Source organism: Simochromis diagramma, unplaced genomic scaffold (assembly GCF_900408965.1).
Source record: "Simochromis diagramma unplaced genomic scaffold, fSimDia1.1 OVJJ01000344.1, whole genome shotgun sequence".
NCBI classification, from domain to species: domain Eukaryota; kingdom Metazoa; phylum Chordata; class Actinopteri; order Cichliformes; family Cichlidae; genus Simochromis; species Simochromis diagramma.
The window spans coordinates 10851959-10869681 of NW_024387375.1; the positions used below are offsets into that span (position 1 = coordinate 10851959).

At 42.8% G+C, this 17723-nt stretch overlaps 1 protein-coding gene, 1 long non-coding RNA gene and 1 pseudogene across 2 annotated transcripts in view; 1 reads left to right on the forward strand and 2 right to left on the reverse strand.

The window, feature by feature from the left end:
- Positions 1 to 1638: 1638 nt before the first annotated feature.
- Positions 1639 to 13832, reverse strand: LOC120719969 (annotated as a pseudogene).
- LOC120719888 (von Willebrand factor A domain-containing protein 5A-like) overlaps positions 11423 to 17723 on the reverse strand; it is a 48851-nt gene continuing 42550 nt past the window's right edge. The window contains exons 24-26 of the mRNA XM_040009452.1: positions 13817 to 14071; positions 12577 to 13078; positions 11423 to 11900 (exon numbers count right to left, since the gene is read on the reverse strand). The gene's annotated coding sequence lies outside the window, so the exon portion shown is untranslated. The remainder of the gene's footprint in view (positions 11901 to 12576; positions 13079 to 13816; positions 14072 to 17723) is intronic.
- LOC120719893 lies at positions 14099 to 14755 on the forward strand. Its single transcript, XR_005692766.1, has 2 exons — positions 14099 to 14264; positions 14648 to 14755. It is a non-coding gene; the product is annotated as an uncharacterized LOC120719893 (long non-coding RNA).

A 17723-nucleotide genomic window follows, 5' to 3' on the forward strand; every position in this document is an offset into this window, starting at 1 on the left:
AAACAAAAAAAGAAGAAAAAGTGTAATTTTGTTAATATTTATATTTAACTTATCCAGTCTATTTTTTAAATAACTTTCTTATTATTTAGTTTTTTTGTAGGAACTGTACTTGCAAAACATAAACGTGCAGATCATGTCTATATTGGGTCCGTCAGTTCATTACCAATTCTGGACATCTATGCAACATCCAAACTAGGCCCACAATCTGGATATCCAACAATGACCCAAGTTAGACGTTAATATGACTTTCAACATTTTAACTTTGGACTAGCTAATTTTTCTGGACATCGCATGGACGTCTATGAGAGGTGCAGGAAATTTACATGATTGATAAATGTAATATTTTTTTGTTTAGAAATATCAAGCTCGTTGTTATGAACATGATACATATGTTCATACAAACTATTCATAAGAAAACAAAATTTATTAGCCTATGTATTTGTTCAGTACATGTGGGGTTTTGGGGGGGATTTTTTTTAACTGGTTATTTATTTCATTATATGTCCTCCACCTTCTGAAAACATGTTACTAAAGAGCCTACAGAAGCAGTATAAAAATGATATCTAAATTAATATAAATTTGATGTTGAAAGAACAGCCACAACAACCACATGTAGGCTGCTCATACGCGTATTTGTACTATTATCCCCAGTTTTTATTTTTTATTTTTATTTATTTATTTACAATTATCCTCTCTATCACAAAAGTATGTGAAGCAAAATATTACATGCCAAGCAACGAGTCTTTACAATTAAGGATTAAATAAATGACAATGGTAATTTATTTAATGACCGATTGTCATTTATTTAATGAACTTACGTTCATTTTGAAAAACGTTCATTTAGAAAAACGTAAGTCTCTTTGTATCAGTACCTGGTTCCTTTTGGAGATTTAACAGACCAGAGTAGTTCATCCTCGTACCTGTGAACCAAGAATATTTGAGGACTTGTATTAAAAATAAATGTATCCTTTTATCCATTATCGGGTCCTGAGGGCAGCAGCCTAAGCAGAGAAGCCCAGAAATCCACCAAGGCAACGCGTTAGCACCATGCAGCCCCACCGCGCTAACGTGGATTTGCCACCTTAATGAATCAGAGCGAATCAGAGTCCGAGCACCCAACCTGTGGACTGTTAGTCGGCAGACAAGAAGGAAAACAGCTACAGTTGTAATGTTTATCATTTTACTACATTCATTTATTAGTGTCTGTTTTATACCATTGTATCCTCTTTAGTTTCATACATAAATAGAGTCTAATCCACCATCACATTAATAAAACGTTTGGAGGTAAATGCTACCTACAAGGGGTCTAAATTCAACAGACAAGTGAACACCTGGTGTAGATTTCTTTCAAACTTGCCATTTACGTGAAAAGGGAAAGACTATATCTGAGTTGAGGAGGGGGCCTGAGGGTACATCTTTCGCCATCTTGCAATGCTGTGATTGCAGCCATTTCCCAAATCTCTGTGAATGGTACTCATGGCGACTGATCAGCGGTCTTTGATCAATAAGCTTTGATCAGTGGTTGTTGATCAATGGTCATGAGAATTTGCATATTAATGATCAAGGAACTGACCTCCCAGCCTATTGTTCCTTCACTGGTGCTAGTTTCAGTCATTATAAAAATGTACTGTTCATAAGGTTGGGGAAACGTGCAGTCAACTGAGACTGAAGAAGTCCCTTTGATGAGTGACAAAACGTTTCTCTCACTGAAAACGTTACGTCCAGATGAACAGACTCAAACTTTGGGGATTAACTTGCCATTAATTTTGTAATCAAAGTTAGGGCTGTTATCAGGGCGGAGGCCCTGGTGTTTTTTTACAGGAAGACTTGACCCTAACACTCACGTGGGCAATGACAGAGAGACCTGAAGCATTGTGATTGGGAGGACCAGCCTGCCTTATCTGAACCTGAGTAGTGTTTTGTTATCAGACTTTGTCCATAATGACCACCATGTTTTAACATGAGAATGGCAATAAGTGCATGTGTCACCCGGACATCCTAGGTTTTCAGTTGATGATCAATTTTGTAATCTCATCATCGGATCTGCAGCCATATATTCTGGACACTTGCGTAAAGAGATGATCTGAACTGACAGCTCACTATCCAACTCACCAACTGGTGGTGGAAGAAAATAAATGGAAGAATAGATGGAACAGAAATATAAATTCCTATTTCTTTCAAAATAATAGTCCAACCCAATCTATATATGGATACAGACATACAGTACAATATATGGATGTGTTTATGAACTTTAATTATTCAACTTCAGGTCTTAAAGTTTTAAACACATTGTGCACATTGGTATTTTTTTAATAAAATTAATATGAGCTACATTCCTACCTGATGATTTCCTCTTTAGGCACTCATAATCAAACACAACAATACAAACGGTTTAAGAGCGTTACATTCCTCTTCCATTTACAGAAAGAAAGAAGTAGTAAATATTCTACTAAAACAGGGTCCTAAAAAAGAATCTGCTTTGATGACAGTTTTATTGTACTTTCAAACAGAGTGTCATCTACAGCAAATCTATAGCAAACCTCCCCCGTTTACCCACACCTATATATTTGCACAGAGAGATTGAGGTTCCCTGTTACATTTACTGAGATCAGCAGCAGACATTCTGTGTTTACGACTCAATAAAATGACATTAAATGACACTTTAATGTGTTTTACAGCATTGCAGACAGTTTCTAACTGTCAATGTTACAGTGAATAATGGTCAGATTAGGGTTGATCTTTAAACACAGGAGTGTAACTGCTCCTCTCTATCAACCTATTACAACTGATGCCGCAGCACTTTCAAAACCAACAAACCACAGACATAACATTTCTTCAGCGATGGCCTTCATAGCTGCAGGATATCACAGACAGCACCCCCATGCATAACTGCAAGTCAACAGTTTGAAACAACAAGCTGCAGAGTTTACCTTTGCAGAGAATTCTGACTGTCAATGATTAGGGTTGATCTTTAAACACAGGAGTGTAACTGCTGTGTTTTCTTACTCATCAGCAGAGATAAATATAATTTTTACAGCATTACGGCGTAAAATACTTTACAATGATAAATATACTGTAGGATAAATGGAAGATTCTGTCAGTTCCTTCAGAAATGCCTCTTATAGCTGCAGGATGTCACAGATAGCAGACTGCAAACTATTTTTTTCTTTTTCTTTTAATTTTTTAATTAAAATAATTTAATTATTCCTGTGTTTTGTGAATCATGAAGTTTGAGCTAAGGGAAACATGAACCAGTTGGTTGATGGTGGCTAAAGCTGGAATATTAAATCAGTAAATGCTATCATCAGAATGTAAAATGTAAAAACCATAAAAACGAGGTAAAGAGTAAAATGAGTACTTGGTTAAGCCAGCTTTTAAAAGACGTCAGCGATATGTGCACTTTGTGCATCTTAAATAAAATTACCTAAACTGCAGTCACTCATTCAGCAAACCACAAACAGTCAAAACACCTGTGACTTCACTCAGGAGCCTGACCACATGTGTGTGAATGTTTCAGTCTAATGTTTATTGTGAGAAATGAGTCACTTGTTTAGTGTGAAAGAAATATCTGCAGAAAAATAAAGTGCATGATGTCAGTTTCATTTTATCATAAAGTGTTAGATGAGATCAGGCTGCAAGTTCAGGCGTTGCTGAAAGGAAAGAGAACCAAGATAAGCTGGACGAATCAAACAATGACTGCACCTGTGCTGGAAGTGAGATTCTTCTGTCTTTTGTTTATATCATATTTATAATCAGTACTAGCACACATTGGTATTTTGTAATTGGCAAACTAAATTTTACTAAATAGTGTAGCCTTTCTCACAGTGCTGTCATTATTAAACTCTGTTTTACCCAGTGTCCTCTGCAGGTCTGAGACTGAAGTGTAGCTGGTTCTCAGAGGGATGACCTGCCAGGCTGTACGTCAGCGTCACACAGCCCTCTGCTGCCTCTGAGCTCTGACACAGAATCACAGGGTCAGAAGTCATGTTAATTACTGTCATCAAATACCTAAACAACAAAACGAGAAGGTGCTGCTCTTACCTGTCCAGTGAGCTGGGCATAAATCAGTGACCTCTGACCCTTGAAAAGTATTGTGATTGGTGGAGAGAGGACAGTGGCAGACCCTTCCTTTGGTAAATCCCATATGACTGTGACAATAGGGTGCAGAGCAAATCACAGCGACTGCATCACCTGAAAAATAATGAAAATCTCTCCAAATATACACAAACAGCTGGAACGCACATTTTACTCACTGCAGGTAAATGGTAAATGGCCTGTATTTATATAGCGCTTTTCTAGTCCCTAAGGACCCCAAAGCGCTTTACATATCCAGTCATCCACCCATTCACGCACACATTCACACAGGTGATGGCAAGCTACATTGTAGCCACAGCCACCCTGGGGCACACTGACAGAGGCGAGGCTGCCGGACACTGGCGCCACCGGGCCCTCTGACCACCACCAGTAGGCAACGGGTGAAGTGTCTTGCCCAAGGACACAACGACCGAGACTGTCCAAGCCGGGGCTCGAACTGGCAACCTTCTGATTGCAAGGCAAACTCCCAACTCTTGAGCCACGATCGCCCAGGTCTGATCTCAAATATGGATCTGCTGCTGCAATGTTTAATGTGACTTTTAATTGTGTTTCATGTCTTACTTTTGCTTGCATCCTGTCAGTCCCTGTGATGAACTGAGCGTGACCTCCTCCTTCGTTGGCCATCCCATTGATGAGAGCAGAGCTGGCCCCTTCCCCAATCCCAAAAGAGAAAAACCTGCAATACAACAGTTTTCTTTGAGTAAATAGAGGACATTTTGGACATTCTGGGAATTGTGTAGATATAATTTTGTTTTTGTGGTTTCACCTGTGAGAATCTGAGTTCTTCTTTACCAGATCTATCACTTTTTTTGTGTCCCACACCTCTCCATCAGTAAAGACAAACAGCTAGACAGGAGAGTTGGCACATAACATTACATCCAGAAACACACAGCTTGTTCTGAGAGCTGAGTTAGGTTTCAGAAGCACAAATGTTTGTATTGTAATGTGCAAAGAACAATGCACAGTTAGTACCTGCAACAAAAACGAAACAACAAAATACAGGCAGTTGCCAGTCCTCTTAGCCTCCTGGTAGATAGTGCCTGTACTACATGATAGGTGAAATAGGCCATAAAGATGTGCAAATCTTAAGTATTTTTCTGAAAACCTGACCTCTGACCTCCATCTTGAAGTTGAGGTCACTGAGATTCAAACGTGTCTGATATGTTTAGTAGATGCAACTATGGTACAAATTGCAAAATCCACCATCAACTCGTTCTTGGAACATTTGTGTTTGGTGTAAGTTTTACTCATGTTGTAGAAATTATGTCTGTTTATACAGTCCTGTTATGGAGATGTAAAGAAAGACATGTGCAATGACATAAGTAATTACATTCCAAGGCAAATGCAGGAAGCAGGAAGCTCCTGAGGATGTTTTACCAGTCGGTGGTTGCTGGAGTACTTTTCTATGCTGTGGTGTGCTGGGGGAGCAGCACAGCAAAGAAGGACTCATCCAGGCTGGAGAAACTGATCAGGAGGGCTAGCTCTGTGGTCGGCATGAAGCTGGACACTCTGGTGACAGTGGCAGAGAAAAGGACATTAAAGAAACTGATGGACATTATGGACAATGCCAGGCATCCTCTGCACACGGCCATTAACAACCAGAAGAGTCTGTTCAGTGACAGGTTGCTTCTCCCAAAGACAAGAACTAACAGACTTAAAAACTCCTTTGTCCCACACGCCATCAGACTGTTTAACTCCTCTCTGGAGGGGAGAGGGAGGGGAAACAGGAGGACAAAGGAGGGGGGAACAACTAAGCTGTAGTGCCTCTTCACCTCACTGTGCAATACCTTTTGTGCAATACTTTTGTAAATAGTCAACAGTGCAATAGACCTCAATACTTGAAATGTGCAATTCACTTGTATTTTTATATTTTATTCCTATTTATTCTATTTATCCCCTTCGTATATTTTATTTATATTGTCTCTGTATTTATATGTGTGTGTGTGTGTGTGTGTGTGTGTGTGTGTGTGTGTGTGTGTGTGTGTGTGTGTGTGTGTGTGTATATATATAATATTCTGTAACTCTGTAACTTCTGTCGGTGCTGTGCTTTTTTGGAAATCGAATTTCCCAGAGGAACCCACCCGAGGGATTAATAAAGTTCTATCTAATCTAATCTAATCTAAAATGGTTGTTTTAACTTCCTAGGACTTGGCATCCACATATGTGGACATGACATTTTGGGTTGTCTAGACCACAATACACAATTTTGCTCTACAAGGGCCTGATACCACTTACGAGGCCATACTGCCAAAACTGCCAAAACGAATGTCCTTGTGTGTGACTATCAGGCTCTTGTAGAGCAAAATCAGGTAAAAAGATATTTCTTTGTTTTTACATTCATCGGTTTTTACATCCAATCAGCCCAAATAATAAAGAGAAATTAAAAATGCATGCCATGAAAGAGCTCGGGTCTTAGGAGGTTAAGGTAAGAGTTAGGCAAGCAGTAAGGTTATGATTACAAGAAGTCCCCAGAAAATTAATTAGAGCCACTGTGCATGTTACCTGTCTAGGGTGACTGGGAATGCAAGGCTGGTTGTAAATATGTTTGAGGGGCTCCAGCATCCCTGATCCTCCCAAATCAGCCTCCATGTGATCAACATTCTTCAGCGCCTCCTGCATGGTCTCTTGGCTATACTCCACACTCTTACTGCCCTCACATAAATATCAGTACACAATTACATGCACTTCATACCAAAAACAGAAAGTCTTTTGTTGGGCTGACTGATACGAGGGAGAGACTCACGGGAAGATGTGTTCATAACTGGACCCAAAACTGTAAATGTTGAAATAGCAGCCCATTGGTAAGTTCTTTAACAGGAGCAGCAGAGCGGAGAGGGACACTATTAAAGATGTTATGACTGTAATAACGTATTAAGGATACCCAGGCAGAGCTCATATGAGTTTTCTCCTGCTCACTCTTACTGATAGCATAGTCCATACTTCCAGATCGATCCATTAAGAACACAAACTCTCCACAAGAAGTCCCTGAAGACATCACAGACTGGGGGAACTCAGGGTACAAACTCACCATCACCACTGGATCACCCATCAGAGTGCCTGAAAAATGAAAGGGACAGAAAAATGACGCAAAGCAGTTTTTACTGTTTATTCCAACAAATTGCAGCAAACAACTTCACTCATTTTCACTCACCTGGCTCAGCAGAGGCCTGTCCTGCCTCCACCACAGCAGTGGGCTGGTGAGCATCTTTGTAATAAATCAGCAGTTCAACATCTCTGTCAAACTTGTGTCCTGCAGCCAGCTTGACCTGCACACCACAAACACATTCATATTTAGTTCTCAGTTATAAGTAACAACCACACACAGCAGAAATATTAGCACTCTACCTACCGTGGCCTGGGTTTGATCAGTGTTGAGGTACTGGAGAGGGTCCAGGGAACAGTTGGACTCTACTTTAGAGATTGGACGAGGAGAGGACACTCGGGCAGAGAAAGGCAGAGTGTAGGGCACCCAAGAGGCTGGAACATAAACCACCTCAAAAGATTTACATTTCTTACCTGTAAACAAATGTGACTGATTAGAAGTAAACCTTTTTTTTTTTTTTACAGCTGTAACTTCAGCAGAAAGAGAACTGCAGGTATGATGAGGGTCAGTCAAATGTTTTCTTTCAATATTCTTAAAGGACAGCACCAGTACAGAATGGCATGTCCATCCTCCAATCACTTTATAAATTCCATATTTCAAACAAAAGATTGGCAGTCATGTGATTCCGAAGAGAGTTAATTCAGGTTAACACTAAGATATATTGTGTCACAGTGGATCAGGTCAGGAGACAACTGAGGAAGCTTCGCCCCAGAAAGGCAGCAGGCCCAGACAAGGTGTGTCCTAGGATGCTAAAGGCGTGTGCTGCTGAACTTGGGGAGCCGCTACAACGAGTCTTCAACCTCAGTCTGCGACTGGGGAGAGTGCCCGCCCTATGGAAGACATCCTGCATCGTCCCGGTCCCCAAAAAGAACCGGCCCAATGAGCTGAATGACTTCCGACCGGTGGCACTGACGTCACATCTTATGAAGACTCTAGAGCGGCTCTTCCTCAACCTCCTCCGACCACAGGTACAACATGCCCAGGACCCACTACAGTTTGCATACAAGGCGGGTGTCGGAGTGGAGGATGCCATCCTGTACCTCCTACACAGAGCCCACTCACACCTGGATGGGGGAAAAGGCACGGTCAGGATACTGTTTCTTGACTTTTCCAGTGCCTTTAATACCATCCGGCCCTGTATGCTTCAGGAAAAACTGAACAGGATGGAGGTGGACCCCTGCCTGGTCGCTTGGATCTCCGACTACCTCACCGACAGACCACAGTACGTCAGGCTGAAGGACATCACGTCTGACACAGTGGTCAGCAGCACAGGAGCACCACAGGGAACTGTGCTGTCCCCTCTTCTCTTCACCCTGTACACCTCTGACTTCTGCTACAACTCTGAATTATGCCACATTCAGAAGTTTGCAGACGACACAGCCATCATGGGGTGTATCTGGGATGATCAGGAAGAGGAGTACAGAAGTCTGGTGAGGAACTTTGTCGCATGGAGTCACACAAACCACCTGCAACTCAACACCTCAAAGACTAAGGAACTGGTTGTGGACTTCGGGAGGTCTAGAGCAGGTCCACTGCCGGTTCAGATAGAGGGGGAGGAGGTGGAGGTGGTCAACAAGTACAAGTACCTCGGGCTGTGGGTGGACAATAAACTGGACTGGTCATGCAACACAGAGCACCTGTATAAAAAAGCCCAAAGCCGACTGTACTTCCTCAGGGGGCTGAGGTCTTTTAACATCTGCAGGAAGCTCCTGAGGATGTTTTACCAGTCAGTGGTTGCTGGAGTACTTTTCTATGCTGTGGTGTGCTGGGGGAGCAGCACAGCAAAGAAGGACTCATCCAGGCTGGAGAAACTGATCAGGAGGGCTAGCTCTGTGGTCGGCATGAAGCTGGACACTCTGGTGACAGTGGCAGAGAAAAGGACACTAAAAAAGCTGCTGGACATTATGAACAATGCTGGGCATCCTCTGCACACGGCCATTAACAACCAGAAGAGTCTGTTCAGTGACAGGTTGCTTCTCCCAAAGACAAGAACTAACAGACTTAAAAACTCCTTTGTCCCACACGCCATCAAACTGTTTAACTCCTCTCTGGAGGGGAGAGGGAGGGGAAACAGGAGGACAAAGGAGGGGGGAACAACTAAGCTGTAGTGCCTCTTCACCTCACTGTGCAATACCTTTTGTGCAATACTTTTGTAAATAGTCAACAGTGCAATAGACCTCAATACTTGAAATGTGCAATTCACTTGTATTTTTATTTTTTATTCCTATTTATTCTATTTATCCCCTTCGTATATTTTATTTATATTGTCTCTGTATTTATATATGTGTGTGTGTGTGTGTGTGTGTGTATATATATATAATATTCTGTAACTCTGTAACTTCTGTCGGTGCTGTGCTTTTTTGGAAATCGAATTTCCCAGAGGAACCCACCCGAGGGATTAATAAAGTTCTATCTAATCTAATCTAATCTAAAATGGTTGTTTTAACTTCCTAGGACTTGGCATCCACATATGTGGACATGACATTTTGGGTTGTCTAGACCACAATACACAATTTTGCTCTACAAGGGCCTGATACCACTTACGAGGCCATACTGCCAAAACTGCCAAAACGAATGTCCTTGTGTGTGACTATCAGGCTCTTGTAGAGCAAAATCAGGTAAAAAGATATTTCTTTGTTTTTACATTCATCGGTTTTTACATCCAATCAGCCCAAATAATAAAGAGAAATTAAAAATGCATGCCATGAAAGAGCTCGGGTCTTAGGAGGTTAAGGTAAGAGTTAGGCAAGCAGTAAGGTTATGATTACAAGAAGTCCCCAGAAAATTAATTAGAGCCACTGTGCATGTTACCTGTCTAGGGTGACTGGGAATGCAAGGCTGGTTGTAAATATGTTTGAGGGGCTCCAGCATCCCTGATCCTCCCAAATCAGCCTCCATGTGATCAACATTCTTCAGCGCCTCCTGCATGGTCTCTTGGCTATACTCCACACTCTTACTGCCCTCACATAAATATCAGTACACAATTACATGCACTTCATACCAAAAACAGAAAGTCTTTTGTTGGGCTGACTGATACGAGGGAGAGACTCACAGGAAGATGTGTTCATAACTGGACCCAAAACTGTAAATGTTGAAATAGCAGCCCATTGGTAAGTTCTTTAACAGGAGCAGCAGAGCGGAGAGGGACACTATTAAAGATGTTATGACTGTAATAACGTATTAAGGATACCCAGGCAGAGCTCATATGAGTTTCCTCCTGCTCACTCTTACTGATAGCATAGTCCATACTTCCAGATCGATCCATTAAGAACACAAACTCTCCACAAGAAGTCCCTGAAGACATCACAGACTGGGGGAACTCAGGGTACAAACTCACCATCACCACTGGATCACCACTGGTGGTTAGCACTGTTGCCGCACAGCAAGAAGGTCCTGAGTTCAATTCCACCATCAGGCCGGGGTCTTTCTGTGTGGAGTTTGCATGTTCTCCCCGTGTTTGCGTGGGTTCTCTCCGGGTACTCCGGCTTCCTCCCACCGTCCAAAGACATGCAGCTTGTGGGGATAGGTTAATTGGATAATCCAAATTGCCACTAGGTGTGAATGTGAGTGTGAATGGTTGTCTGTCTCTGTGTGTTGGCCCTGCGACAGACTGGCGACCTGTCCAGGGTGTACCCCGTCTTTCGCCCTATGACAGCTGGGATAGGCTCCAGCGCCCCCCCGCGACCCTGAAAAGGATAAGCGGAAGCGAATGGATGGATGTGCCTGGAAGTGGGTTGACAGAGCATTTCATACATTTAAACAATTTACAATAATTTTATAAGATTCATTATATATATTCCAACTTTATATCATAAACATTTCAGCTAAATCTGTTTTGACAGAATTTTTTCTTTTAGCCAGTACATGTTTATATTTGTCCAAGAGTATAGATTCTGATTTGTTTTGATAGTAAGAAAGACCAGTATACACATATACTGGCTTTTATTTTTAAACATCTTTTAGATATTTATGTTCAGAGATCTTGATGCATTCTCAGTCATCCAGGTAAGTAAATCTCCAAAGGTTGATTCTGTTCATCTGGACGTAGCGTTTTCAGTGGGAGAAACGTTTCGTCACTCATTAAAATGACTTCTTCAGACTTCAGCTGTTGATCAGTGGGCATGAGAATTTGCATAATCATGATGAAGGAACTGACCTCCCAGCCCATTGTTCCTTCAGTGGTGCTGGTTTCAGTCATTATGCAAATGTACTGTCAATAAGATTGGGGAAACCTGCAGTCAGGTGAGACTGAAGAAGTCACTTTGATGAGTGATGAAACGTTTCTCTCGCTGAAAACGCTACAACCAGATGAACAGAATCAACCTTCATGTTCAAACATTGCTGCAGTTTCAATGTATGAAAAAAAATGCCATTTAAGTAGGTGCACGAGTCATTTTTCAAAAATATGTATGTTAAAAAGTATTTTAGTTATAAAACAAAATTTTGACTGCAATAATTATAGCTGCTCAAATTTTGTATCATAAAAATTTTATTCAAATCAGTGACAATCAAGCAGAAAAGATTCTACAAATTGTCCAATTTGAGATGGAATGACTTACAGTAGTTATTTTTCGGTTAACATGTAAATAATTCCATGTAATATCTTACTTATTTCCACATATATAGTTATGAAACCTTTTACATGTTTGAATTTGAGGGTTTCTGCTAGTGTCAAGTGTTTTTCATATCCCGATATTTGAGGCTGGTATCGAGGGTTGAGCACAGCAGACAGACAGAACCTCAGACCATCATCAGCCTGCACAGCCAGCTCAGTCACCTACTCCAACCTGATGGAGGCGCTCTCTCCTGGAGGCAGACTGCCCACACTCAGAGAGAATATATCTGGACTCTGATCACTCTCCTCCAATAGGAAGGCCTGCTGACCCGAGCATCATCATACTCCTCACGAGCCTGAAGGACAGGTGACACATGTCAGTGACATTCACTGTGTTTATATGTAATATTAAAATTAACAATAATCAGGTTATATTTACTGTCCAGCTCACCTTCTGTTTCTCCTTCACCTCAGCTACAATCTGTGTCTGTCCGATCTTAGCACTGAAATGACAGACAGCAGCGTCTCCAGGCAGAGGGAAGACAAAAACAGCCTCTAATGGTTTGTCCTCCTTATTCTCGTAGTTCAGGGTGGAGACCACTGTAGCCACATGGTCCCTCACCTCCAGCTCCACCTCAATGCTCTTCAGAGGAACTGACAGTAATACAGAATCACCATGAATACATAAACTAAACATGTTTTACAAAGAGTTGACTCGTGGATTATTTCTTCTTTTTACAAGGAAATTCTACCTGTTTACCAAGCTGATACTTAAAAAAAATAAACTCAATCCAAGATTATTTACAATACAGAACATGAGGACTGGTATAATGTTGTTAAGACTGCTTTCATCCTTCATGGATTTTTGAGTTGAATCATAACTTTGTGTTAACTATATAAGACACTTTCTTTAATGTTTATTCTGGAAGTTACATTTAATTTAAACAGACTTTCATTTGACTATTCAATAGTAATATTATTCAAACTGAATTAACATGAAAGACTAGATTTTTGTAGTTCTGAGTTTTTATACTTTAATTTTTCATTTTTTTAAAAGAACTACACAAAGACAAACACGAAATGTATGACATTGCAGACTGTATTTCTGCTATTTGTCCCTCTTTTCAAATACTGTTTTTAATTAGATATTATCTCTATCACAAACAATATGTGAAGCAAGATATTATGTGCCATTATAACCAGTAACCAGTTACATTAAAATATTACAAAATCCAAACGTGGTCAGAGAGAAAACAGAAGTCTCTTTGAATCAGTTCCTCGTTCCTTTTGGAGAGTTAGCAGACCGGAGAAGTTCATCTTTGTACCTGTGAACCAAGAACATTATTTTAATGCTAATAGGAACATCTTAGTAGTTAGTTAAATTTTAATTGCATTATTAATTTGATTACTTATGCACAGTTTTCCAGTCATACAGTTTTTTTTTTATAGTGAGGTGTTTTCATTTTGTTTTCTTGTTTCTTTTCCTAAGGGAATGGTTTGAAAATCACTTGTCAGCATTGTCAGCTAACAGTGAATACTCTTGGTATTATAGTAGATATTTAGTTAGGCTTAAGATGTCTGTGTTTGAAAGCAGACAGGCAGCATAAATAGTGCTTTAAACTGGTCCAATTTATGTTGTGAAATTGTTACATGGTGGAGGAATGTGTTTTTCTTATGTGTATGTGTGGTGGGTGAGGTGGGCGGAATCGTCACCGCATACCACTGTTTTGATGACAGGTAACAGCTAGCCTGAAGCACCTTCCGGTTTAGTTCTTCCTGTTGTTTGCACCATCGAATTAAAAATAAAGAGCAACACCCCAACCACCACCCCCCCAACACACACACACACAGATGTCTCTCTGTAAATGCGGTTGTCTGTTGCAGCACAACCACATTTCTTTATATCACGATAAAAACATATAAACAAAATTAATAAAGAATTTCAATGTGACAGCATCCAGGTTGCTATCCTTAGTTTTAAGGTTTTCATGTCAGTGTGCAGTAATGTGTTGCTGAGCAGCAACTGATCAGGCTGCTTAAATAAATGCACGGTAGGAGCTTACCTCTAAAGCCCAACATGTGTGTCAGATGTCAGATGGTTTACTGCCGTCCCCGTTTGTAAATATTAAAGGCCAAAGTGTTCACACAGCACAGACTCAACTGATATGTCACCTCTATCTGATATTCTCCACTTACTTGTTGTGATGTGGGTGGAGCTTTTTTCGCAGCCTTAGCTCTGAGAACACAGTCATCAGGACCTGAACCCCGCGTTTAAAAGTCTTGGTACAGAAGACTGTAGGGTGGCTACAGAGGGAAACCTGGGAAAATGTTGTTGGAAAGGCTGTCAGCTGTGTGGGGGGGCCCCCTTGTGGCGAGAGAGCACAGTTGCACTATTGAGCGCATGTTCCAGTGATCAGAGTTGGAGCTAGCACATAGCAAGAGCCGCCTGGCAGACTGACTCTGCAGGGGATGTCTACACACGGTGTGAGTTGTGTGCGTCGCTAAAGAACTGTGAGTAGACGTGGAGCCATGCCTGAAAAGGACAGTTTTAGTCTTTTATGCCAATTAGACATTTAGTGGATGTAGAAGTGCAATGTGTATCGACCTGTTCGCTATGTGGCTAGTTCATGCTACTAATGCTACCTGTTATGCTACATACCTGCTAGCTGTAAGCTAAACGATTTGGTGTTTGTGATATATTGTTGTTGGGTGTATTGGCAATCAATGTCATGTACTGTAAGGGTTTGGGAGTAGTGTATGAAACTCGTGCATGTAGATGTTCATATAGGAATTCCCATTTGTAGTTCTGGTTAGATTCGAAGAACGCTAATGCATCATAATTCATGACTTAGATGTTTATTACATTCAGTATTCTGTATATGTTCTGTTCACAGACCACACACACCCACACCCCTCACCACTCTGTAAGCCTGCGGTTGCATTACTGTGTTGCTGTACTGTGCTGTTAAGCTGAGGAATCACAGTAAAGACGGTATAACCTTTATCTGTGCGTCCTGTGTGTTCTGACCGACACCCCAAGGTGAACACCACTGCTATTCAGCCAACGCCTATACAGTCCTGGGTTCAACCCAAATTAACATTGGTCCTTCGAGCCGGAGGGTGCTTTCCTTGGATCCTAAAGATGCAGCCTAGTTTCTTCTCCAGTGAAGATGTCTCAGATTCAACTCGCCCAAGGCGCCAAGTACAACCTCCTCCCTACCTTGCAGACTATGAGGTGAGCTTGGTGGGCCACCAACGAGACATGACACCCTACCGTCACTCGTACACAGCACAGTATGCACCCGGGCTAGAAGAGCAAAAGCAGTACGTGCCATCGGCAGTGTCTGTACAGACCTCCCGCTCGTCTAGCCCAACAAGTCAGCCTGGATGGGAACACACCGTGGATGAATGGACCGCTTCCTCGAATGATCTGCAAGATATGCGGCAGCATGTGCCCAGTAGGGATGGCCTGAACCATCAGCCTCCTTCTCCTTTCCATCGACCATGGGAAATGTCTGCAGTTTCGGGTTCGCAGTATGGTATGAATGGCAGACCTCAGCCTTACGCCCAAACATGTGAACCAGACAGAGGTGGTTACCTGTCGGAGCAACGGGACCAGAGATCACCCCCAACACATGTACCCCCTCTGTCTTCCTCCCAACGTATGCAGCCCATCAGTGTCCCCACGATTAGTTCCCATACACATAGAATAGATGCACGAACGAGTCCATGGCCGCAGTATGACAATAGGCAGGACATCCATGCTCAACAAGAATACCAAAGGCCATACTTTCGCCCACCATCAGCTCAGAGTATTCCACCCAAGGATACTACAATGATTGATACATTGGATAGGATGATGGGTGAACTACAGCTGTTAAAGGAGCAGACACTGACAGCTAGTCGGCCAACCCCGCCATTCCCCAACAGTGCACCTTCCTTTCGGTTTGAACATCCACCTATCATTCCGCAACATTTGAAGCCTCCTTGGCAGGAGCAGTTTTCTGCTAGTGCTTATCCCAGTTTCCAGAGTCAAGCCCCCACCAACATCTGGAGCCAGCAGCCCGTCGCCGAGGTATCAAGACCTATCACAACATCATCGCAATATAAACCTCATCCATCCCCAGCCTACCAGCCACCACATGTAATGGCACAAGAGAAAACATACAGGGGTCCAACTCCAAGTATTCCTGATCTCATTAAGAAGGACCCAAGTGAGTTTGCCCGGTTAAAGATCGCACTTGACAATCTACTGCCACCGGATGGGACAGAGCTTTTCAAGTTTCAGATACTGATGGATCATTTGAAACTAGATGAAGCCCGTCTCATAGCTGATGCATATCTCAATTCTCCATCCCCCTATACTGACACCATGGCAGCCCTATCGGAGAAGTTTGGTCAGCCCCACCAGTTAGCCCTCAGGAAGATTGCCGGTGTTATGGATGCACCGGACATTCGTCGCAGGGATGTGGAGGCTTTTGAAAGATTCGCACTGCAGATTCGGGCTCTCGTTGGTATGCTGAAGACCCTTGGTCCGGACGGCGAAGTGGAACTGAAATGTGGCTCTCATGTGGCACGGCTCCTCAGTAAGCTGCCAGCTGAAATGAGGTCTGAGTTCCGGAGACACATGTGTCGCCATCCAGGGGTAGTATACAACCTAACAGACTTTTCAGACTGGTTACAGCTGGAAACATGGTGCCAAGATAGCAGTACCCAGCTTGGGGCTACAGGGCAGAAGGAGAGGGTCATCCAGAAACCAGAGCGCCTGAGAGAGGCGAAGTCAGTAAAGCGCATGGCCACTATCCTGCATGGCTCAGAGAATCTGCCAACGAAGCAGCCTGTCGAGTCGGTGAGCAGCAAACCAGCTGTCCATAGCAAGAAGAAAGGCCCGCTGAAAGCTTACTGCCCCTACTGTGATACGGAGGACCATTACCTGAGTCAGTGCCCCATATTCCAGTCGTTTGATAAGGCTCAAATCATAGACTGGATTAAGACAAACCAGCGTTGCTGGCGATGTGGCAGATCACATCAAGCAGCACAGTGCAATCTGAAGAAAGCTTGCAGCCTATGTCAAGGCAAACACCTTCAGATCCTGCATGAGGTCAACGCCAAGAGTGTGAAGGAAGGTACTTGCCTGGTGAGCTCTGCAACTGAAATACTCCACCTAGATAAACCTTCAGATTCTACCCGTGTTCTGCTTAAAGTGATTAGAGTTCTCCTGAGAAATGGTGACAAAACTCTGGACACTTATGCCATCCTGGATGATGGCTCTGACCGCACCATGCTGCTCTCCTCTGCAGCTCAGCAACTGGGCCTAACAGGCACACCTGAAGACCTCGCCCTGAGAACTATCCGTCAGGATATCCAAATGTTACATGGGGCCTGCGTTTCATTCACACTGTCCCCTATCATGCAGCCCCAGAAATCCTTCCACATAGCTAATGCCTTCACTGCCCAGCGGCTTGGCTTAGCTGAGCATTCATATCCAGTTACCATGCTCAAGAGAAGGTACCGACATCTGACGGACTTGCCCCTACAAACCTTCAGCAGAGTTTCACCCCTGTTGCTAATTGGGGCTGATCACCCACATCTCATAAACCCTATAGAGCCTGTGCGCTTTGGATCACCAGGAGGGCCAGCTGCGATGCGAACCAGACTAGGATGGACTCTGCAAGGGCCTGCAAAGTCGCTTGAGTCACAGTTAGAGTCTCAACAGTGTCTGTATACCTCCTGCAGCCCCCTATCTGTTGAACTCCAGAGGAATGTGGAGAAGCTGTGGCAAGTGGATGTTCTACCATATAAGAGTGAAAAGGAGGTGACAAGGTCGAAGGAGGATCATGAAGCCCTTCAGATATTGGAGGCCAGAACAAGGCGCGTGGATGTTAAGGGAGTGCTCCGGTATGCCACACCCTTATTGAGGAGGAAGGATGCACCACTTTTTCAGGCCACCCAAGAGGCAACACTGCCCAG